Source organism: Bacillus rossius, chromosome 2 (assembly GCF_032445375.1).
Source record: "Bacillus rossius redtenbacheri isolate Brsri chromosome 2, Brsri_v3, whole genome shotgun sequence".
NCBI classification, from domain to species: domain Eukaryota; kingdom Metazoa; phylum Arthropoda; class Insecta; order Phasmatodea; family Bacillidae; genus Bacillus; species Bacillus rossius.
Window position 1 is genome coordinate 19,087,759 of NC_086331.1, and position 24,536 is coordinate 19,112,294.

At 34.1% G+C, this 24,536-nt stretch overlaps 1 protein-coding gene across 3 annotated transcripts in view; it reads right to left on the reverse strand.

The window, feature by feature from the left end:
• The window catches only part of LOC134529147 (facilitated trehalose transporter Tret1-2 homolog), a 263,849-nt gene that overhangs the window by 106,938 nt on the left and 132,375 nt on the right, over positions 1-24,536 (reverse strand). For all 3 annotated transcript variants that reach the window (XM_063362919.1, XM_063362918.1, XM_063362917.1), the window contains exon 3: positions 11,572-11,687. The gene's annotated coding sequence lies outside the window, so the exon portion shown is untranslated. The remainder of the gene's footprint in view (positions 1-11,571; positions 11,688-24,536) is intronic.

The window sequence follows — 24,536 nt, forward strand, 5'->3', positions numbered from 1 at the left end:
TTCTGCCTTCCTGTGGTAGCCAGGCCTGGATTCAACATGCACGGATTCTATTGGATTAGTGTGTAAATAAAAATTTTCATCTCTATTATTGTGAATTCAAAATTAATCAAGTTATTTGTAACAATTATTTCCCTATAGTGGTACATATTTTGAATTATAAACATTTTAGAAAATTGACTATGTTAACTGTAACCTCGTAACAGGTAAAAACATAATAAGTAGTATAAAAATGTTTGTCATGCGCCAGGCTTATGCATGAGGTGCCATATGTTCCGACCGCCTTCTAGGATTTTGACATCATGGCGGCCATCATTGGATGACCTTTACTTTGACCCTTGACTTTGACGTTTAAAACTGGCCATTATGGGCCAAAATTTTCAAAAATTCATTAGAACTTTCCAATTTTAAGAAAAAAAATCCATCAGAAAATTCAAATAATTTTAAAAACAAAAAATTTCTCTGTTTTAAGAGGAAAATTCCTATTTTGAGGGAAAAATTTCTGAGTCGTCAAAAATGTCAATGGTTGAAAATTCCTAAAAGCAGTTTAAGATTCCTATAAGCAAGCCTTCCTAAGCTTCCTAGGTCATGACCTTGACAATTAGGATATATGGCTGCCATTTTGAATTATGACCAATCTGTTGCAATTATCTTTATTTCATCCATCTTGAAAATCCATATTTTTTATAGTAGAATAAGGGGACTTTAATGTTCATAAATAATTCCTTTAATTAAATATTATTTAAAAATACCAAAGCAATTTTCATAAAGGTCAAAATATGGGATTCTGGAAATGTTACATGTTTCGTTATGCCTGCCATTTTGGATGTGTATGACCTCAGCTCTGAAGTTTAGTTATGACGACATCTTGGATACTAAAATGTTGCATTTTTCTTATGACCACCATTTTGAAAACCACATTACTTTTACTAGAAAACCAGGAAAATGTTAAATATTTATAAAAATAATTAAATGTAATAAAAACAATCCGCCATCTTTGATTATTTAGTCACGGCCGTCCAATTGAATAACTGTTGCTATCATAAAAATTAGGACAAATTAGATATTTATATAAATGTGAATCAATTAGATTTTAAAATAATATTATTATTATTTAAGAAAAAATTTACATAATGGAATACTCGGTTCGAAGTGGGAGAGGGCAAAACAAATTTAATTATGACCGACTCTTCCTCCACAGAAGTTACCGACAGACTGACATCCTATCACTAATGTCAAGGCATATATATATTGGCAGTTATCATGATGTCACGGTATACATCTAGTTTTCGTCTGATGGCGTGTACTGCCACGAAGTTATAATAAAGTTTACCCCCTAGAGGGCAGTTCTCATGTTTAATTACATGGCTCTCACCATTTTGAAATTCGGACACCATCTTTTAAATTCGTTGTTATTTAGCTATAAATTCAAAAATATTTCTAAAATTCATTAAAAAATCTTCTGTTACAGTATTGATTCATTTGATCAGTTTCTGTCATATTTTCAAAACTTAATTGATTAATATATATTTAGTTCTATGTATGAAAAAAATCTGATATAATAAAATATGGTGAAATATCCTAAAGGAGGCTTAAATTCCTCTACCAGCCTCTAGTAAGTTGATGATGACATATTGACCACACTTCTTGAAAATTTGTAATAAATAATCAAGAAATTCGGGAAAAAATCCAAAATTTATCTGAACGATCACATTAAATTACTAATGTATTCGATCTATACATTTCCTCGGTTTGATCGTTGATGTTTAAAAAAAAACAATCTAAATTAACATCTAATCAATCTAACATAAAAGTGACAGGTTCAAAATAAAACTTATTTATTTACAAATACTATTTATACCTAAATTTTTACTCTGCTACAGGAACACTTGCGAAAATTAGATATCTAATAAACATTGAAACTTACATCGGCTTAAACTCACTAATACTTAACTCCAATCGGTTTACTGAAGACAGAGAGCAGCCAGACCCTTTGCTACATAGTATTTTTCTTCCCGACAATGTTTCTCAATGCTATATATAACAGACTGTCTCTAATCGTCAGAAATAAAAATTGGACTATTCACTCATGAATGCAGATTTCTTCACTTTGTCGTCAAACGGATATGGTTTGATATATACACAGTCCAACCACAAGCTATATCTTAAAGTTTGTACGTTACTTCTTTAACTGTGTGCTGAATTGTTATGTTCTGCTTGATATCATCAAGAAAAGTACAAATGTCTATCAACTCTCTAAATTAATTTAGATTATAGTCATATTTCAATGTTCCACGAAATGCAGATTTAGCCAAGTTTAATCTGTTGGATTAAAACGTTACTCTATCTATAATTAATATCTTCTCAATTGTCAGAAATCTTTATGATTCACAGTGTTTGGGGCTAAGGGTGGGAAGTTACACCTCCGGTCTTAAATATTTATCCCCCTTCTGCTTGCAAGAAGAATACTATAATAATTAAGTTGTCAATGACAAAAAAGTTTTAAATAAACATAATACCTTATAAGTAGTTAATATAAAATTGTCTTGATTAGAACCGACGATTAAAACTGCCCCGCTAATTAAGTGACGGTATCCAAATTGTTACTCCCTTAATGCATGGTGGTTTTTGTAACGTAAAATCAAAATAAGTGGTGGTCTCCCTGTGAACATGGATGTCCCTCATAACTGCTCGCTACCTGTGGTCGCTATCCTCCCAGCTACCTGCCTCTTGGAGCAACTCGCTACCTCATATCTTCGAAGCTGCCGGGACAGAAGACCATAACCCTGGTGTGCGCTGAGTCGTCCAGGCTGTTTGATTCTTGGAGAGTGGGTGAGCAATCCTGGTAACTTGATCCACGCCCATCGTCATAGTTGTTTGCAGACCAGTGAAGTGCATTTTTCCTGTTGGCTTTTGTGGTGTTATTCACACATCCAGGTGATGTTTCAAAATCATTGCTTAGGTGTGTGTCTTTCACTACAAAAATCAAACTATAATTTGCTACCCAAAGAATCCACAAAATAATAGTGTGCTATTTAATTTGTTTATAAATGAACATTATTATAAGGTAAATTAAATGTACTTTTAAAAATGAAGACCAGTAAAGTGCTTTATTTCAGTTGGCTTTTGTGTTTTTCGGACAGTTTAGCTGGAAGATGTTGTTTCAAAACCATATCCAGTCTTTCTGTCTGTTACTTGTCTTACCCGAGATTTTTTGCCTCTTTGGCCCAGTACCTCTAATATTAAAATTATTTTTTAACCATTCTCTGAATAGTTTTTGAAAATTACTGTGAAAATAAGTAAGCATAATAAATCAAACATTTCCTATTTATTGAATATTCTATTACCATTTCAATAGTTAAAATACTAAAACGGAATGAAACATCGATTCAAATAATAAATTCTACCCCAATTTTTGTAAGAAATTCTCAGTAATAACTCGAAAAAGTACCTTTTATATGGAAAAATAACCTTTGCCATGGGCTGCACAAAGTTATAATATATTTTTGTTTGATTACAAGCTCTTTCTTGGCCACTAGTTTCCAAAGGAATTTTTTGTAAAACTCAGGGCGCATGAAAGCATAGAGAGTCTTTGGTGTCTTCAAAAACTCCGGTTCCCCATGGCTGTGTTCTCAACAGCAAAGAGGCCGTTCCCAATCCAGTAGGCTCCTCAGGTCTCCAAGAGGCACCATCTCTCCCATTTAAACAACTACCTACCTTACTCAGTGCACATTGCTGTTATTTATCACTTGTGGCACACTCGGTACAATTGGTCTGCGACTGCTCGAAATGACTGCTGGCATGCACCCTAACCGAGCCACGTGGTCGCGCCAAGAACAAAGCGGTCGAAGGAGCAGCAGCAAGTCAGCTCTCTCCGGCGGGCGGAAGGCTACCGGGTGGAGGCGAGTGCTGATAGGCTATAAGCTAGCGTCGCGCCAGTTACAAGACATGTTCAAGACAAAGCACCGGTAGTAAATAAAATATTACGACACTAAACATTATCTCTTGGTCGGGCTGTTCGCCATGGCGATGATGATAAGTTCTGTGAGGATGTCATGAATGACTGAAAGTTATCGGATCTGAGCCATGCCTTTTTCTTTATAAATCACAAAAGCATTATGAAATATATTTGTGAAATTTAGTTTAAAATGTTCATGAGAAGTTGTAGTTTCCAGTTTTTCACTAATTACTTTACTAGAGGAAACTTCCTATAAAATAAAAAGTTTCCATGACAAAACAATGCCGATTAGTGGGGAAATGCTGTTCGCAATTGTAGAGACTATTAGAAACTGTATGGAATTAAGTTATAGAAATGGTGGCCTATAGGGGATTTGAAACAGCTGCTAGAGCATGTGCACTCATTATCAAATCAAATGATAGTTTTGACAAGAAAACACTGGAGTTAGGTTTCTAAACTTCTTAACAGTTTTTTTTTATTTATTTATTTTTTCGTCTGAATTCTCAATTCAATTTTGCTACATTTTTTTTTTGGACATTTATTGCATAAACCAAATATATGGAGAAAAAAAAATTTTCTCACCTGGTTTTTATGACAACCATTCCCAAAAATTTTTCATCTTTTTATTGTCTCGTGTAAACATAATCTCTAATATGAACATGCTAATCCCATGTTGCGAAACTAACTGTAAGAAAAATTTCCAAAGCATCGCAAACTTCTTTTTGTACGGCCATTTCTAGTGTCCACCTTGACATAATAATATTATTGATTCCACTGCATCGTGTCAGTTCCCCATTTCTTCAATGGACATGACACTCTATGTGCCACTCCAAAACTTGTCACTTGGTGAAGTGAAAGCTCTTCTGGTGGCAAATCGTTAGCATATAAGTAAAGCCTACTTGCATGGAAATATGGGATCATGTTGTTTATGGTTTCCAGATGGAGGTTCATCTTACCCATTGTTTCAGATTGGATAAACCTTATAATCAACGTGACTAGATCCAAATATATTAACTAATATTTGGCTGTAGGTTAAATCTGTGCCAATCATTAAACCTCAGCTTCAAAATGATGTTGCAGTTCAATAATGCATTCTCATTTGATCACTATGAGAATTTCTGAGATGTCTCTACTGTAAATTATATCTTTTATGTCAGTCTTCATTAAAGGGGAAAAACTGGTGGATTATATGACCAGTTCAGCTAAAACTGTGTTAGCTATTATGTTAGATCTGATGGCACTTGTGTACGCGTGCATCACGATTTTTTCAATGCTATTTACAGCAGTAGCTATGTTAAACAGTTTTGTGAGACCACTGGCAATCATTTTGAACCCGACTTTTCCAATAAAATACATAGGCAATTGGACACCATCGAGCAGTATTATTATATCGAACAATTCATTCTCTCCTGCATGACTTGCAACTGACCTATTGACTTAATCTTCACTGCATATTCCAACAATACTGTATAGTTTGTATCATAAATGCTGGGAGGAGTGTTGATGAATAGTTGGCAGGTGATGCGTGTATTTTCAAATGGTATGCATCTTGTAACTTCTTCCATAAAACTGTTCCATCCAAAAAAATTCTGGAATTTCAATATGCTTCCAGTCGAGCTACACCAATGGGGCCACTAGAGGCATTATAATTGTAATTTGTGGAAACAGTGCACTGATATCCTTCATCTTGTTTGCTGCAAATCCAACACTGTTGGTATATTCGAATGATTTTAATTAAACAGCTCCAACCCTTGCTACCTCATCGGCTGTTGTGATTGTTCTAGACGAACGATGTGTTGACCAAGGACCACGGCCCATTTTGGTGTTACACATATTATGCTACCCAATGTGCACCTTCACATTAAAACGGGGTTGTTGTACACTCTCTGAGAAAAGGCCTTCATGTTAAGTTCCATTGGGGGACATATTATTGATAATATCTAAAAACATGTTGTTTCCATTTGTGACGAACAGAATCATAAGATTGATAGAACATTGACCATCCTGCGGGAATAAAATTTTTTTAATAAAAATGCCACAAGACAAATATTTATGGGTGTCACAAAAACGATGTCCTCACCACAAAAACCAAGCTATGTTTAATAGCTGTGGACTTCTTCATCCACTTTTCAGTATCCACCACGGTTTTTTATTTAGCAAGACAGTATTTTTACACACCCTAAGAGTCTTACGTATAAGGTCTGTCACCCCTTTCAGAAAGTTATCTGGTAAGGAGTATTTAGAACTGTAAATTTGGCCCCGAATATCCTCAACAATAATGGTAGCTGCTGTTCTAACAATACAAAGTCTTTATTCTCTTTCGTTTTAACTCTCCTGCAATACCATGAATCTGTGATAATATTGTATCCCGTATTCTTAAAGTACATGAGATATATCAATGCAATACTTGGCGAAAAGATGTGCTCTTACTGTTCTAGATGGGATATTAGGATCACATTTCATTTTTCCAATTAATTCGTCCAATGAAAACTGGCACTTTTTATCGCTATTGTCTAGAAAAGTGTAAACTTCTTGCATATCAACTACTACGCGTTCTGTGTTTCTGCCTTCAGCCTCACTTCTTTGTTGAGGGATGGTACAGCTTTTTAAAACAAGTCTGATGATATTGCCTTTCTGCAGCGACCAAGTTATTTATGGCCAGGAATCATTGTCGTATAGAATTTTCTAATTCATCATTGCTGTTTCCCAGAGTCCTAAAACTTTGTCCTTTATGTTTATTATCACAAGATGTACAGTTTCACGTTTGGAGGGTCGATATTTCTTTGTTGTGTTGCATAGTTAAAGGGTGTTTTTTCAACACAAAAGAAGCAATTAGTTTTAAAAACAATGTTTGGTTCACCCGATGAATATAATTATGTAGATCTGCATCTTGTTTGACCCTCTTGAAGTATGCATGCATCCTTTTTTTACATAAGCTTTTAGTCCTTTCTTATGAACTTCAAAGGATGTGCTCCTCATTAATATAGCAAATTTATCATTACCAGTCTTCCTACTAGCTTCAGCAAAATATCAAACTGTTTATCTTTCACAACACTCATCTTCGATCCGTCATCTAAAGTTGTATCACATAAAAAACACACTCGCGAAGAGGGATTGCAAACATTCATGTCACCATGAAATCTTCATCCTCAACCTCTGGCTTGGAGTAAACTATCTCTAAACCAGTTAGCTGCTGTCAAATATAAGGGAAAGTTTATTCTACCTGCTAGGAAGGAGGAAAAGTATGGTTATACCCGCTCCTTTGGGCGGGAAACAAAAAATCATCCTGCTCTACCAGCCTTGCCCATTTAAATAACGCGAAAGATTACCCACATATTTCTAGAATTCTTCCTCCTAAGTTTATTGTCTCGCTGACAGTGCTAAAGTTAATGTATATCACATCAACATAGATTAAATTGTTTAATTTTTGTGAAATTTTCAAAATGTTGTATTGTTACTACGAGTCTGAATAGTTTAAAATAGAATTAAGCACAAGTAAAAGCATAAACAACAAATGAGAACCAGAATCAAACCAAAAAATTGGCTAAATTCTAGACATTTTAAAGAATATTTTGACCATGTTTCATTGCATTTATTTGGCTGGGACAACTATATTTTGTGTCAGCCCCCTTCCCCCCCAAAATATAAATTACCTGTAAGAAATATAGATCTAGAATTTTTTTTTTGTAATAATCACAAAAATATGGTCAAGATTTAATATTTTTTTGTATTTTCGCAATGTTCCGTCAATTCAACGAAGAGGGCGTGTTAAAGTTTAGATTCTGCACTACAATTAACATAATATCCACATGAAGAATCTAATTATGTTTTTCCATATTCACGTTCTATGAAAATTTTAAAAATTAACTTGATTTTGGCAATTTTGTTAATATTTGAATATATATAGGTCACCTGTACGGGGCACAAAATTGAAATTCGAATTCAGCACACAATAAAAAAAAATACAGTACAGTTAAAAAAATCTGAATCCGATTTTTTTTATAGACATACCTGTTTTTTTAAATAATTTGCTTGGAATTTCAATGCACGAATGAAAATAAAGGAAAAGGACTAAATGGGCATATAACGACAACAAAATGTTTCTAAACATTTGCTTGATGTTGCTATTGAAGGTAAAAAGTTTAAATCAAATACGACGCTCCATAGTTAATACAATTCAAAAATGTATCCAATACATTTGAAGAATACCTGTGTATTGTGTAATACAGTGTGCAGTCTGGCCGGGGTTACCCGCTACGGTAAAGGAGTAGACCGTACAGCCAGCGACTCAACGCCGAGTGTCGGGCGGCGGTAAATAACCTGACTCTCTACAGGCTGGAATGGCCTCGGCCATAGGCGACTCTGTTGGAAGGTGTTGAGCTCTCAGTGGAGGAAATGCTACTGGAAACTCAGCATTTTGGGAGGGATAGAAGCTCAGCCATTACTAGCATGAGGCCGAAAATGAATGACATCGGCAAGGCTCAAGTTAAGATAGTAGCAGACATGGACAATGCTAGGACCACAGGCTTACCTGACAGCCTATCAATGTCAGCCCTACCTTCCAGGTATAGGATGCGACAGGACTAGTAAGATGGCTACCGAATTTTAAAACCTTTTCGCATGGAAGAGGGAGGTGCTATTAAAGTAGAAACGAGTGTTGACAATACTACTTGATGCCCTTAGTTATTTATAGAGGAGGGCTTAGACTGTAGATACTGGGATGATCAGAGCAATCAAAATTTAGATTATGAGTAGTATGTTGTCAATTACGAGTTTAGTCGGTATCAGGAATGGAATAGTGCAAGCAAGAGCAAGGGTACTGAACGTAAATAACATTATTGAAGAAGCAAGATTGAAATGGTAAAACCATGTCCAAAGAATGGGAAGTGGTTGGTTGCCTAGGAAAATAATGGCGCTGAAGTACACAGTAAGAATATCCCAAATAACACCAAGGAGGAGATGGGAAATCAAATAGGTAAAGAACTGAAGGAGAGAGGAGATGACTGGAATAATGTCAACAATAAGGAATGGCTGTAGGACATAGGAAGACGGAGGTAATTTACTTGTCTCTCCCGGCCACAGGCTGGAAACAGTGGATAATGACTGGAAACTTTATTGAATTAATATATTAATTTTAAATATATACATTTAGCTGTTTAATTATATTTAGTTACAGTACAAATGGTTTACTACTGCTGGAAGTAAAGAATAAAAATGAAACAGTAGCAGTTGGTATCACACACGTACCGACGGTAGGTTACATAGTGCGCTTGAACACTACGCCACGCTGCTGATTTGAACAGTCAGATACAATATCATTTAAACTCTAATTAAATAACTTTCAAGAGCTTTTTATCACTTCCTAGGGTCCACTCAGGCTAGATGTTTTAGGCTGTTGAAAGGGCATCCTACCTGCTTCTACTCACATAGTTTAAGTCAAAACGCTGATCTCTAATCCTGACCCTTCCCTTGGTAATGTCACGGGCACGACGTAAAACTGTGTCCTCTTAGTGATCACAGAATAAATGATCCCAACACCAAATGCCAACAGACTAGAGTGAGTAAAGCTATTGGCAGAAGAGCTTACTCAAGTCGCATACACAAAACGCGGACAAATAGAATTCAGAAACTACAAAATGCATGATTATCTTTATATTTTCATTAAACGTAAACAATCATATAAGTCAGAAAACAACATTAATATACTGGCAAAACACGGAAGATAGATAAAATTTTCACTTTATAACCCAAATAAAATATAAACATCTTAGTGCAACACCAAGTTCCTTTTTGTTGTAATAGGGAGGTAACGTAAGCTTAAGATATTTGGGTAAAATTTGGAGAAATTGTATCATTTTGGGTAATTTTCTTGTTTGTTATGGAGAAATTTTGTAAACTCAATCTGGAACATTCCCCATTCTCTCTGACAATACATCTACCGCTGTTTTCAAAACACTGTACCACGCACTGCTTCACAAGAAAAATATGGATCTCTGCCACATTAATAAAGGCGTCGCACAAGAAGTTGTACCCTACCTAGCAAATATTAACATATTTTATTAATTAAGATGCGTTATTATGAATACATATAATATTATGTTTAGGCATAATATTTTTAGTATTTGAAATGATTTTTATAAATTTATTAAACAGGTTGCTTTACTTTTTTATTCATTACATTACTCTTATTGTGTTCTATTGCATGGTTTTATTATTTAGATTTAAAATAAAAATTTTATATTATGTACTGTGTAATAACACGAGGAAATTGAAGCTGGCCTAGGGGTGATTTTTGTTGGTATATATTCAATTAAATAAATAATTTATTAATTAAAATAAATAAAGTGTTAAGTGACAAAGGACGCAGGAGAAAGAGAATACCACTGAATTAAAGACCTTCTTTATATCCTTAGTCCAAATTGACTTCAATCCAACAATATAAGGGTTTTTGATATGTATCATTACTGTTGTTAAAAAATTATGGTACATTAACGACTAAGTTTGAAACAAAAAAAATAAAAATTGTATGATCTTAATTGCTGATGACATGTTTTGAGGACGGTGAAAATTAGTTATTACAAAATAAATATCAAGGAACCGTATTATATCGAAGCCAGTGTAAATATCTAGTTGTATTCACAGGGCAACAAGAATGTGCAATTCATAACAGGAACACAATAATGAAATAACTTCAATAACATAAACACATGTTTAGCTGCAGGTACTGCACAGCCATAGGGGAATTTTAGTGACCCAAACTGCGGTGATGTCGCAATAGTGTTTATTAGTAGTGAAAGGCGTTTTTCACGAAAAGATCTTAACACATATTAGATTGCAACAAGGTAAACCCCTCCTATGGTTTCTTCCTTGTGATTGGCGGCCGTCTGCGAGAGAAGTCATCACCTTGTTGGACCGATCCACTGAAAACGCGTTTACTTCCGCACTGAATCACTGTAACTGGTGGTGTTACAATCGATATGCACCTGGGAGAAACTCACCCCATCACGAAAAAAGACAGTACAACACTGTGTTAACTTTCATATAGTCTCCAAATTTTTTTGCGAAATCTGCATGTTCCTATTTATTATATATGTTAAGTATATTGGATAGGACAATGTTTGTGCCTAAGTGCTAGGTGCAATAATATGTGAATCCATGTAAATGTTTCCCCCTCTATTCCTTTTCTTTAGACATAACCTTGTTCATCACCCAGATGGGTATTCCAAGCTCCTTCATTCCAGTTTTTCTAATTGGCTGTGAAATTTATTAGTATTATACCAAGCAGTTAGAACTATGTAATTTATGTGGATTTCAAAAATCTTAACTACATAAGTGGGGACACACCTTAGAAGTTGTTGATGCACGTGATCAGTATATAATGCCTATGGAAAACTAATAAGTATATATTTTTGAAGTTAATTTGGGAAAATCAGTGCTCTTTACATCCAAATCACTAAAAATCTTAATGCTGTAATTTTTGTAGAGTGATAGTCATGAAGATATTATTCATGTGATTATATTTTGGCAGCTTTGAATACACCGCTCATCTTCTCCAAAACGCTAAGAAAACATCTCCTGGTTGTTACAGGTGCAGATTTTTAGCTGTCAATGCTTACCGCACACAATCTTGTGGATTTTCTTCGATGTAGCTTCATCAAACACTTCAAATTCTGCCTTCCCGTGGTTGTCAGGCCTGCAGCCACCTTGCACGGATTCAAGAGGAGCGGTGATCCTGTGAACATTCCTTAAATGACTTAAAATTTGCCAAAATTCAACTAAAGTTTCTAAACATTAAGTATAGAATTACGCCATAGTTTCCCCATTTTGTGGGAAAAATTCACCTTTTGAGGGAAATTATTCCTCAAAAAAAGACAGCGGCTTGAACTGTCCCCAAAGCGGCTTCGACTTCCCATCGACAAGCCCTTTCAAGCCACCGATGTTATGACTTTGACCATTAGTTTTTCATGGTCACCATTTTATATTTGGCGTCACCTTTGCAATATTCAATATGGCCACCTACTTGAAAATCCTTAAATTTTAATTAAAATTTTTTTTAAGATACTTAAAATTCAAAAGAAATTAATAATAACAATTATAATAACATTTTTAATAAAAAAAAGCACTTGCTTGATGTAGCCCTCAGTTCGAACCTGGTGAGGGCAAAAAAAATTACTATTGATCTTTCCTTTACTGAAGGCCCCCTAGAAGACTGATCCCACGCCACTAATATCAACAATGATATAATCTAACCCAGTATATATTTAAAATCATCAAAAACATTTCTCATTAACATATTGATTGATATGACAATCTTGTTCTTGGATTGATCAATGCAGATACAAAAATATTTATTTTAGCTATATAAATAATTGTTAAAAACTTAAATTCTTCATTTACTCGCCTCCAGTAAGCCGAAGATGGCATATTGAACACCATTTTAAATAATCAAAATTATTAACCTGCAAATTCGAAAGAAAAAAACACACAAAATCTTAGAAAATTCCTTTTAAATAATGATTGATTGGATCAATTTGTGTCCATGGTTGGATACCAGGCAGCAAATAGTTTATTACATTAATTATATAATAAACAGTTAAGGGCCGGGATAAATTGAATAAAAAACCTCAATATCAAAATAAGCAGCAGGACAGAGGAAAAATAAGTTAGCACATGCAACGTGACAGTCACTAATGGAGCGAGGGTGTTGTGTTCGATTCCCACCACAAGCATAGCAGCAACATGATAATTTGTTATTACAAATACCTAAATTCAAGCATGTTTAAAAATAACCATGAGGCTGGACGAACGAGACTTGTCTGCCACTGCAGGCAGGAAGACTTTAGTACCGCGCACGGGGCGAGGCATGCAAGCTTGCAGAACCAACAGGAGGCCAGTCAAGCTGTTCGCTCAACACGTGGCGCATTGCTCTCCGGTCAACTCGCCAACAGCAAATATGTCGTTGTTATCATAACCCTTACATGAAAAGTAATTGTCGGAATCCCTTTAAAGTATGGAAAAAGAAACAAGAGTAGAATACTACCCTACCAATGCAACATTTGCACTCGAAAAATGTTGTAGTTCAAGTGATCTGACGCAGAGTTGACTGCAGCCATATGTCACAAAAACATCGCAATAAAATTTAAGAAAAAACAAATCTTCATAAAAGCTCCATGTTCTGCAAATTTTCCAAGTGATTCAAGTCCTCCAACTGCTTTTAAATACTCAAACTGCTTCAATCGCTCTAATGGACCCAATTGCCCCACTTCATCTTATAACTCTAACTGATCCAACTGTTCCAATTCCTCCAAATAATTTTAATTGTATTTAGCTTGATCTTGACCCAATTACTGGAATGAATTATTACTCTCAATTTTATTATTCATAGGTGACGATTTTTACATCTTTAAGTCAGAATTTGTATTACTAGACTTACTTTAAAATTAAATTATGTAAATAGAACAATATACTTTTTCCTTTATAATTAATTTCTTTTTCAATTTTATACACATGCAGTTAAAACAAATAATTATTGTATGTAGCCAGCTTCCTTCAGTTCTTTGAGTATGGTGGTTACTTCGTTGATGTGCGAATTGGTTCCTGCCCAAGCGAAGGATCTTCCCATGATGCGTATTCAATCTCTTCACATGCCGTCATCTTCCTGGATTGTTTATTATTAGTATTTTTTAAGATCTCTGAAGTCTTCTGTGTTAACACCACCCTCATAATCACTGACGTCATCGTCCCAGTGATCATCATAAGCTTGATCAGAACAATTTATTTTAATGCAAATTTTCATGCATTTTGGTCTTAAGACTTCATCACAGTCCTCGATATGGCAACTTCAAATCTTTCTATAATGTTCTTCATTTCTTTAAGACTACTTAAGATTATGTAATTTTTTATAACTTTCCTTGAATATGCTACTTTCTTCGTTAGTTTTAAGTTTTAAATAATTAGTGATATTTGGGGTTAGTGTTATTAGCATTAGCATTTTCACATTCTTCGAGATCATAATAGTCATTTTATATATTTTTTTTTCATTCCTCAGACTTGGGGTTGTAGACCTGGCTTATTTATAAGTACTCTCTCTTTATCAGAAGTCAGCTTAGTTGTACATAACTTATGTTGTGTATTAAAGAAATATCTTCGACAAATGAGTTTCTGGCACTGATTGCTACCTAATGGTTTTTGGCAAGTCCTCTTATGTTGTATATCTTTTTTTCTCAAGGTAAACGCCTTGCACCAGAATTTGTACAAGTGTCCTTTAGAAAACACAACAGGTATCTTATTATTATCCATATTATCTTCTGCAACTAATACCACATGCAAACTGAGAGTTTTAGTTTAAATATTTTGTCTGCTGTAATTAATTTAACCCACACTGTTTTGAAGTAAATATACTGTTTTTTTTTTTATGTGGGATGCTCTTTCACGGTCGCAATACATGGAGGGCTTCGCTATGCACAAGGAGAGGATAGTTCGTCTTGCATGATAACATTTCTCAGCTGTCTGAATAATATTAATCGACTCAGTTATTTATATTATTATTTTGAATTTCACATGGTAAAGACATATTTTACGTGCTGATTTGGTAACAGAGGAACTTAACAACTAATCAAAGTTCTGATTACGACTGCATGTCCCGTTATGAAAAAATAGGATGCAGAGATTGATGCACACGCAGAGCACAAGCAGTATTCTTGCCAGAAATAACCAGAAGCACACAGAGAAAAGTAACAGCAGTCTTGTCAGCCATAATCAGGAGCACACAGAAAACACCAGTAGTCCATATAAATGTATTTCGTGCGGCAGTGTTCAGGGTGGGAAGCGGTGAAGCATGTCCGCCATTTTGAATTGTGTTGTCAAGGTGGCCATCTATCTATGTTGACCTTGACCTTGAACCCAGTGACTATCTTGGATCTACCATTTTTATTTTTCTAGAAGTTTTCTGCCATCTTGAAATCTAATTCATCAATTTATAATGTTTCCTTTTTTGTTATGGCCATCATATTAAAAGTCTGTATATATTATCTGATTTTAGTGGGACAAATTAAAAAATTTAAATATAAATTTAATTAAACAAATTATAATAAACACAACTTCTGCCATTTTGAAAATTGTCCGCCGTCTTGAGAATACATAAATATTATTCCAATTTAATGGAAAAAAGTAATGTAAATAAAAAATTACTTAATTAAATTTAAATAAAAATTTTAAATTTATAATTTAAAAAAATTTAATTAAAAATTTATAAATGCTTCTGGATACAAACATGAGGACAGGTGATAAAAAATGGTGACTAATCCTTCTGTCACAGAAGCCACTGACATACTGAACTTCCGACCATTAATTTCAAGGCAAAAAATTATGTCGGCCAGTATGACGTGACCTCAAGGCAGCCATTTTAAGTAGTCTACTGGAGACCACCATATTGGATCCGACATACTGGTTTCGTCTGCTTGACGGGGCTGTCCCAATATTAGTTTAATTTTAACTTGCTAGAAAGTATTAATAATTTAATACCTTAGAATCCACTATCTTTTTGGCCATCTTGTACATTGTACGTCCTTTGCGTGGGCTGTGTAAATGTATATACTGTTGCCAATTGTCTGTTCTTTTTTTGTTGGAAATGTGTATGTTATTTCATAGAAATGTGCGTGGTAAAATCTGCAGTGACACTGAATATTTACTGGTTCAAAATCTCTAGATATTGATAAAACATTTTTCTGGGATTCTTAGTACTTGAGTAAGAGTAAAACATGTTCCGTTGGTCTAATTGATTGTAATTAATTTTATGATTCTTCAGGTCTGACAGTTCAAAGTCTTGGTTGAACACGTTAAAATATTTTATATTAGCAATCGAAGAAGAAGGTCTTGAGGTTTGGAAATTTCTGGTCTATATGTCTGACATTTTCATGATCTGGTCACGTGGTGCGAAGATGCTCGGCCTATACGTATATCAATGTACATGAACTGGTTCGAATGTATATCATGCATAAATAAAATAGCTCTCTGTGTTAAACAGTACCTCAACATGTTTAATTCGTCGGAGAGGTATATTTTATAGAGATGTTTTCCATTGAGACAATGATTAAATTCTACTTAAGTAAATAGAGAACAGAATTTAAAATTTATTTTAAGTGTCAATCACCCTCATCTTTATCTGAGAATTGAACCAATGATGGAAATTAATTGTGTCAATGATTATTTTAATACATTATTATTTATTATTTCGATGATTTTTGAATTTTTTTCTGAATTTCTAGATAGATAATTACGTATTTCCAAGATGGCGATCATATTGGCTCACTGGAGGCTGACATATCAGGAACTTAGTCCTCTATTAGAATTTTGAAAAAATTATTATTAAATAAGTATTTCTGGTCTAAAAATTTTTTTTGCATTGATCAAGTATCGAACCAAGGACGGAAAGCCATTGATTCAATCAGTAAATGAATAAGTGATTTTTGTAATGAATTTTTGAAATTTTTCCCCAATTTTCTATGTTATTTTGAATTTTTAAGATGGTAGAAATATGTTATCTGCTTACTGGAGACTGATAGTAGCGGAATTTAAGATTCTTTTAGGAATTTCCAACATTTTTATTAAAATTATTATTTTTTACATAAAATTAAAATATTTTCATCACCCAGGGCCTGAACCAAGGACAGGAGTCGATAGAATCAATCAGTATATTAATTGCATAATTATTTTATTAATTTTTTTAAATAATCCTAAAATTATTTATTGCCAAATAATTTGATTTTTCTAGATGGCATCCAAATTTCAAGATGGCGGGTGCCATAGTACTAACAATTGAATGCTGTACTCTAGTGGACAAATATTAAACTAATATGGTGACAGTGCACTCAGGCATATGTTGTGTAGCCTAACATTCCTGGCCTAAATTACTGAAAACAAGATGGCCGCAATATCCTCTAGCAGGCGAATTGCTCATGGTAGCATGTATTAAAAAAAATTAAATATGGTGGTTTGGTCTGGTCCAACCCTTGCTACCTCATCGGCTGTTGTGATTGTTGTAGAAGAACGATGCGTTGACCAAGGACCACTGCAGATTTTGGTGTTACACATATTAAGCTACCCCATGTGCACCTGCACATCAAAATTGAGGTTAACGTACACTCTCTGAGAAAAAGTCTTCTTGTTAGGTTCCATTGCGGCATATATTATTGATAATATCTCGAAATATGTTGTTTCCATATATGACAAACAAAATCTCAAGAATGATAGAACATCGACCAACCTGTAAGAGCCATATTTTTTTGTATAAAAATGCCACCCCACAATCGTGTACGGGTGGTAAAAAAAAACAATGACCTCACCACGCTAAATGAACTAATTTAAATAGCTGTGGGCTTCTTCATCCACTTTTCAGTATCACCACGGTTTATAATTTAGCAAGACAGTATTGTAAACACTCTAAGAGTCTTACAAATAAGGTCATGAATAAGGTCTGCCACTCCTTCCAGAAATTTATCTAGTTACGGGTATTGAGAGCTGTAAATTTGGCCCAGAATATCCTCAAAAGTAACGGTAGCTGCTGTTCTAACAATACAAAGTCTTTCTTCTCTTTTGTTTGAACTCTACTGCTGATACCATGAATCTATGATAATCTTGTAGCCTGTTTTCTTAAAATACATGACAAAAGGGGTATTTGGCAAAAGATGGATATTGTTTCATACAAATAATTTTATACATTATAAAAAAGAGTGATTTAAGAAAACCCAAAATTAAATTTATTATGTAAGCAAACACATTATTTATGTGATAGAAGGTATTTATATGATACTGGCTGCCATTTGAGTGAACAAGAGAGGCACTGATCATCTGCAGTGGACAGCATCTTGTTAGTGGTTGATGCTGGGGTACAGCTGGGTTGAGCAGATGTATTTGCTGGTTATATCGATAGCCAACTTGTTGAAAATTTTATGGGTTAGAATATGTCTTCTTTGGTCTTGAAATAGCAAGATACGATGGAATCGAAAGACTGAAGTGGACTTCGCGAATTTTCGCAGTTGCACGATAGGGAAAGAGAGTTGTTTCGAACCTCCTATTCTTGGTCTGTGAGTAGTATATACATGAGTGAACTGTCCCTGGTTTATTTTGAGGTGCCGAGGTTTTACTGAAATATCTCGCTCATTACGAGGGCCAATCGGCAATGTTTGGTCATATCCGGCAGCTGGATATTTGGCTATCAGGCCTCAAGTTTGGCCGGATATATGGTAACCAGTATCCGGCGAAACAGGTATCCATTTCATCACTAGCCCTAAACATACCAATCAAAAATAGGTTTAAAAATTAAGTTTTCTGCGGTTATATCTAACCAACTAATCAATGCAAGTAAAATTGAATTTTACGACTGCAATTTGTGGTGTCGTTTTCACACTTGCGTTGATGTAGATCTGAAAACATCTCTCTGGTGTGAGACTTTCACTACTTACTGCAAGACCACCCGTGAGCTCATCAATACGATAAATAGGAATATAATATTGGCTGTTTACTATGGCTTGCTTATAAAATATCATAATAACTATTTTTTTAATTCAAACATATTTTTCATTACATAATTTTAACTGTAGCATTTAAATATGCAAATTGTTTCATACAAATAATTTTACATTATAAACAAGAGTGATTTAAGAAAACCCTAAATTAAATTATTTTAGGTAAGCCCAACACATTATTTATGTGATAGAAGGTATTTATATGATACTGGCTGCCATTTGAGTGAACAAGAGAGGCACGGATCATCTGCAGTGGACAGCATCTTGTTAGTGGTTGATGCTGGGGTCAAGCTGTGATAATCAGATGTATTTGGTGGTAATCGTGCCTTAACTTGTTGAAAATTTTATGGGTGGGCATATGTATTCTTTGGTCTTGAATTAGCGAGATACAATGGAATCGGAAGACTGAAGTGGACTTTGAGAATTTTCAAAGCTATAGTAGTCTGTGGATTACCTGCACGTGAACAAAAGAGAGTAGTGGCAAACCCCCCACTCTCAGTCTGTGAGTAGTATATAAATGTATGTACTGTACCTGGTTTATGTTTAAGGTGCCGAGGTTTCAACCAAAATACTGTTGTTTTTTTAATTGGACAATTTTTTTCAATACAACATTCGCTTTAAGTTGTTGTAACTAGTGTGATATTAATTTTTAGCATTTAGGTTTGGTAGTAGAAAAGACGCAAAAGGGTAAGGTGAAGCTTGTTCTAGGAGTCTGGTGAATCAAGTCCTTTCTACTATAAACAATGGCTGGTTGTCTATTGGAATCATTTCTGCTATTAATTAAACGTACTTCTTGGCTTTCGCGTCATTTACTTCTCAAAGCAATTACCTTTTGAACAATTATGTTACAGTAATTTTCCTTTTTACTATTACTGAAGACAAACTTGTTCCCGGGATGACTAAAGACATTGTAGTAGGCACGGCACCCTGTGGTAATTTTAAAAAATAATATGCTTATTCTGTTTGGTACATACATCCTTTTTTTTTTTTTTTCACTGCAACGAGCTTTTTTCATTCTGCCAAACAAACAAAAAGCAAACTTTTAATTGGACTCTGGTTATATCAAAATTTTCCATTAAAGGTTATCATTTCTTTAAAGATTTAATTTTTCGTTCCTTAAAATATTTAGAAATAAATTTAAAAAATATATTTAATATTGAACTCATACTACAATACTACGTGTTTTATAACTACAAATGATCGTGTTTGAAATCAAATCAATAATAAAACGAAAAACGTCTTTACTGCACTTATAAAAGGATAAGTTTCGAAAGCACACGCATCTGGCAGATCATTAGTGTGCCAGATACGTGAGTTCATTCTTATAACGCTCTATTCAGGAAAAGGTCAGACGAACATTTGGCAGCCGGATAAGCCGCTATCAGGCTTAAATTTGGCCGGATATATGGTAACCGCTATCCGTTATCTGATTCATCGAGAGCCTTAACCATATTGATTAAAAATATATATCCAAAAATTAAGTTGATCACTGTAACTTCAAACCAACTATTGGGAACAAATGAATTTTGATTTTACTACTGCAAATTGTGGTATATGTATCACACCCCGAGCTGATGAGGACCTGAAAACATCACTCGGGTGTGAGCACTACGTACTGCAAAACCACCTGTGCACTGATGAATAGGATTAAATAAGAACATAATGTTGGCTATTTACGCTGGCTTGCTGAACCAAATTTCGAAATAACCATTATTTCAAAATGAACATATTTTTTTTTTTTACAGAATTTAACTGCAGCGTTATAAAATGATTATTATTAAAACAAATAATTTTATACATCATAAACCCCTATCGATTAAAAATATAAATCCAAAAATTTAGTTGATCACTGTAACTTCAAACCAACTATTGAGAACAAATTAATTTTGATTTTACTATTGCAATTTGTGGTATATGTATCACACCCCGAGCTGATGAGGATCTGAAAACATCACACCGGTGTGAACACTACGTACTGCAAAACCACCTGTGCACTGATGAATAGGATTAAATAAGAACATAATGTTGCCTATTTACGCTGGCTTGCTGTACCAAATTTCGAAATAACCATTATTTCAAAATGAACATTTTTTTTTTACAGAATTTAACTGCAGCGTTATAAAATGATTATTATTAAAACAAATAATTTTATACATCATAAACGAGAGTGATATAAGACAACCCAAAATAAATTTATCTTAGGTAAGCCAACACATTACTTATTTGATAGAATATATTTATATGATAGTCGCTGCCATTTGAGTAAACAAGTAAGACACAGATCATCTGCAGTGGACAGCATCTTGTTAGTGGTTGATGCTGGGGTACAGCTGGGTTGAGCAGATGCATTTGCTGGTTATATCGAATGCAAATTTGTTGAAAATTTTATGGGTTAGAATATGTGTTCTTTGATCTTGAAATAGCAAGATACGATGGAATCGGAAGACTAAAGTGGACTTGCGAATTTTTGCAGTTGCACGATAGGGAAAGAGAGTTGTGGCGAACCTCCTACTCTCGTTCTGTGAGTAGTATATACATGAGTGAACTGTCCCTGGTTTATGTTTGAGGTGCCGTGGTTCCAACCTAAATATTGTTTTTTGATCTTGACACAAATTTTTGAATACAACATTCGATTTAATTAGTTGTAACCAGTAGAATATTAATTTTTAGCATTGTTAGTTTTGGTAGTAGAAATAGATTCAAGAGGTCGGGATAAAGTTTGTTCTATTAGACTGGTGAATCGAGTTCTTTCTACTATAAACAATGGCTTGTTGTCTAGTGCATTCTTTATTGCTATTATATAATGGTAATTCTTGGCTTTGGCGTAATTTACTTCCCAAAGCAATTACCTTTTGATCGATTCTGTTATAGTAAATTAACCTTTTTACTATAACTGAAGACAAACCGGTTTCCGGGATAACTAAAGGCGTTGTAGTAGGCACGACAGAGGCTGGATCTTTGTTCAGTTCACGGAATTCAACTGGATGTTTTTTTTAATTTTATATCATGGCAGAAGTACTAGAAAATATAGGATACATCAACAAAACTCTTCTACAAATGTGCCTTACGAAAAGTGATTAAAATTCTGAAACTTGTTGTAATGATTTTGTTATTGTATTGTCTGGGTGAATGAAAGTACATTAAAAAAAATGTTTTATATAAAAACAAATAACATTCATACCAATAACATTGAGAAAAGTTCTTGAACTTTTATTGATATGTCGAAACCAGCCATGTGGTAATTTAAAAAGCTAAATAACTTATTCTGTTTGGTACATACCTTATTTTTTTCCATCACTGCAGTGAGGAAGTTAACACTCCTTAACAAGCCATCACTAAAAATTGTATTGGTCAATAGTTATATTAAAATTTTCCGATTAAGGTGATCTTTTGTTTAATGAGTTAATTTTTTGTTCCTATATCTATTTAGAAATATTTCAAAAAAAAAAAAAAATATTTTAAATAAATTCAAAAAACAATAGTAGGTATTTTTAAAACCTTAAATGATAATGTTTGGAATCAAATCAACAAGTCAATAATACTTCATAACTTTGTTAATGAAGGAAAGATTCGTATTTACCCGATTCCACCCGATCGATCTTGCGAAACCAACGTAAGCTCGCTTGTTACGAGGGCCAACTGGCAATAATTGGCCGCATATCTTTAAACCGGATATATAACTTGAAGCTTTAAGTTTGGCCGGATATATGGTAACCGGTATCCGGCCAAACAGCTAACCGTTTTGAGACTAGCCCTAACCATAACGATCAAAAATAAGTTTCCAAAAAATTAGTTTATTACCTGATAGGCTCCAAGCTAACGTCGCACCAGTTACAAGACGTCTTCAAGACATAGCACTGGTGTATATAAAATATTACGAAACTAAACATTTGCTCTTGGACGGGTGGTTCGCCATGGCGATGATGATAAGCTCAGTGAGAAAGTCAGGAATGACTAAATTTGATCTGAGGGATCTGAGCCATGTCTTATTCTATATAAATTTAAAAAAAATGCATAATAAATGCATTTGTGATATTTTTTTTAAAATCTTAAGTTTTTTATTTTCCATTTTCCAATAAAATAAAATGTTTTTATGACAAATCACTGCAGATATGTTGTGAGAAGCTGTTCACAACTATAGAGACTATTACAAACTGTAGAGTAGTAAGTTATAATAATGGCTGACTATATGAGAGTTGAAGAGGCTGCTGAGGCATGTGCTCTCTTAGTACAGTCAAATGATAGTTTTTAAAAGAAATAAATTCTGCATTTAAGTTTGTAAACTATTTTATAAATAATTTTTGGGGTTCCAATACAAATTACAACTTTGCCGCGCTTTACAGGTGACGCATGTTCCTCAAAATATAACAAAATTGAAAATATCAAGCTCTCTTAGTTAATACATATTTTCCTTTGTTTATCGTGAGGGGCTTTATTATTAATGAATTATAAATAAAATGTTGTGCCCAGGGCCACAATTGCATATCATTTTGAGCACTGGAAAACACAAAAACGTAAAATATTCTCGACAAATTTTAATCTCGGCCCCAGCGCACCACGAGCGTCTGGGTTGGAGATTGAAGCCGAAATTCTTTCTTAAACTTCCTAATACTTTTTTATTATTTGCAAGGGCATTTTTATTAAATTCTACATTTAATTTCACGACGAACAAACTTCGTCATTAAATGTGTAATTGCGAAAAATCGTAAAACATACTCTATGATCTTGAAGTTAGTATAAACATGGCGGCGGACTAGCAGCCGACAATATATTTTAAATTTCCCGCCTAACACTATAAGAAATAAACATGGCGGACTACATACATTTTTAAAAATTTTACAACACAAAAATAAATTTTTATAAATATATATACAACATCTGAAACTATTATTTCCAATATGGCCACATGGCCGTGCGGTTAGCATTGCTGACTACCAATCCAAAGGTTGACGGATCGAATCCCTGCCGCGATACCTTCATTTTTATACTTGTAAAAATAAATCTGACGCGCGCGACTCTACAAAAGTAATAAACATATTTGAATTAATGAGTGCAAATAAAAGTAAATTTATCAATTAAATTTTAGATTTCATTTCACTCCTTGTATCCACTCAAACTAGTGATAGTACAATAAAAATCATTCAATTTTATTCATAAAAGTATGCAGAGTATCATACAAAAGATAGATAGAATTAAAAAAAAAATTCCTCAAAGAATAACATATTTTAAATTCCTAAATGGTTTGGTTGAAAAAACGTATTACGGCTCAGTCTCAGGCCGAATAGAATATTTCTTTTTCTTCTGGAACAATCATTTCATCAATGTTTTGTTATGACATTGTCACGTTAAACTATCATCCGTAAACAGACTTTACAGACAACCAATTTTTTTTTTCCTGTTTGATTGTCTCGTCTAATTTGAGAAACTCTGCTATAAACATGCTGGTCTGAAGTTGTGAAACTGACACTACAGAAAAATTTTAAAGCATCACAAACTACTTGTTGAGCAGCTAATCCTTATTTATATCTTGAAATATACTATCAATGACTCCATGGTGTCATGACAGTACCCCATATGTTTTCATTTGACTCATTCAAAATTGTTCAATGGACACGTCACTCCATTAGCCACTCCTAAACTTTTCACTTCGCCGAATCGTAAAAGCTTCAAACCTCTTCTGGTGGCAAATTGATTTCCAAATACCCCATATCCTTGGAATAGAAGTGCTTACCGTATAAGTAATGTCCACCTGCATGGTAATATGGTATATTGTTGTTTATGGTTTCCAGATTGAGGTCCCACTTACCAATTGTTTATAATTGCATGAACCTCATCATCAATGTGTCTGCTCCTAAACGTAACCTTAATTTGGTTCTAGCTCCAATCTGTGTCAATCGTTGCACCTTAGCTACAAAATGATGTTGCAGTTCAATAATGCATTCTCGTTTGTTCACTGTCAGAAGTTCTGAGAGGTCTCATCCTTAATTTATCTCTTCTATGTCGGTCTGATTTGAAGGGGAAATATTGCTGGATTCTATGACTAGTTTAGATAAATT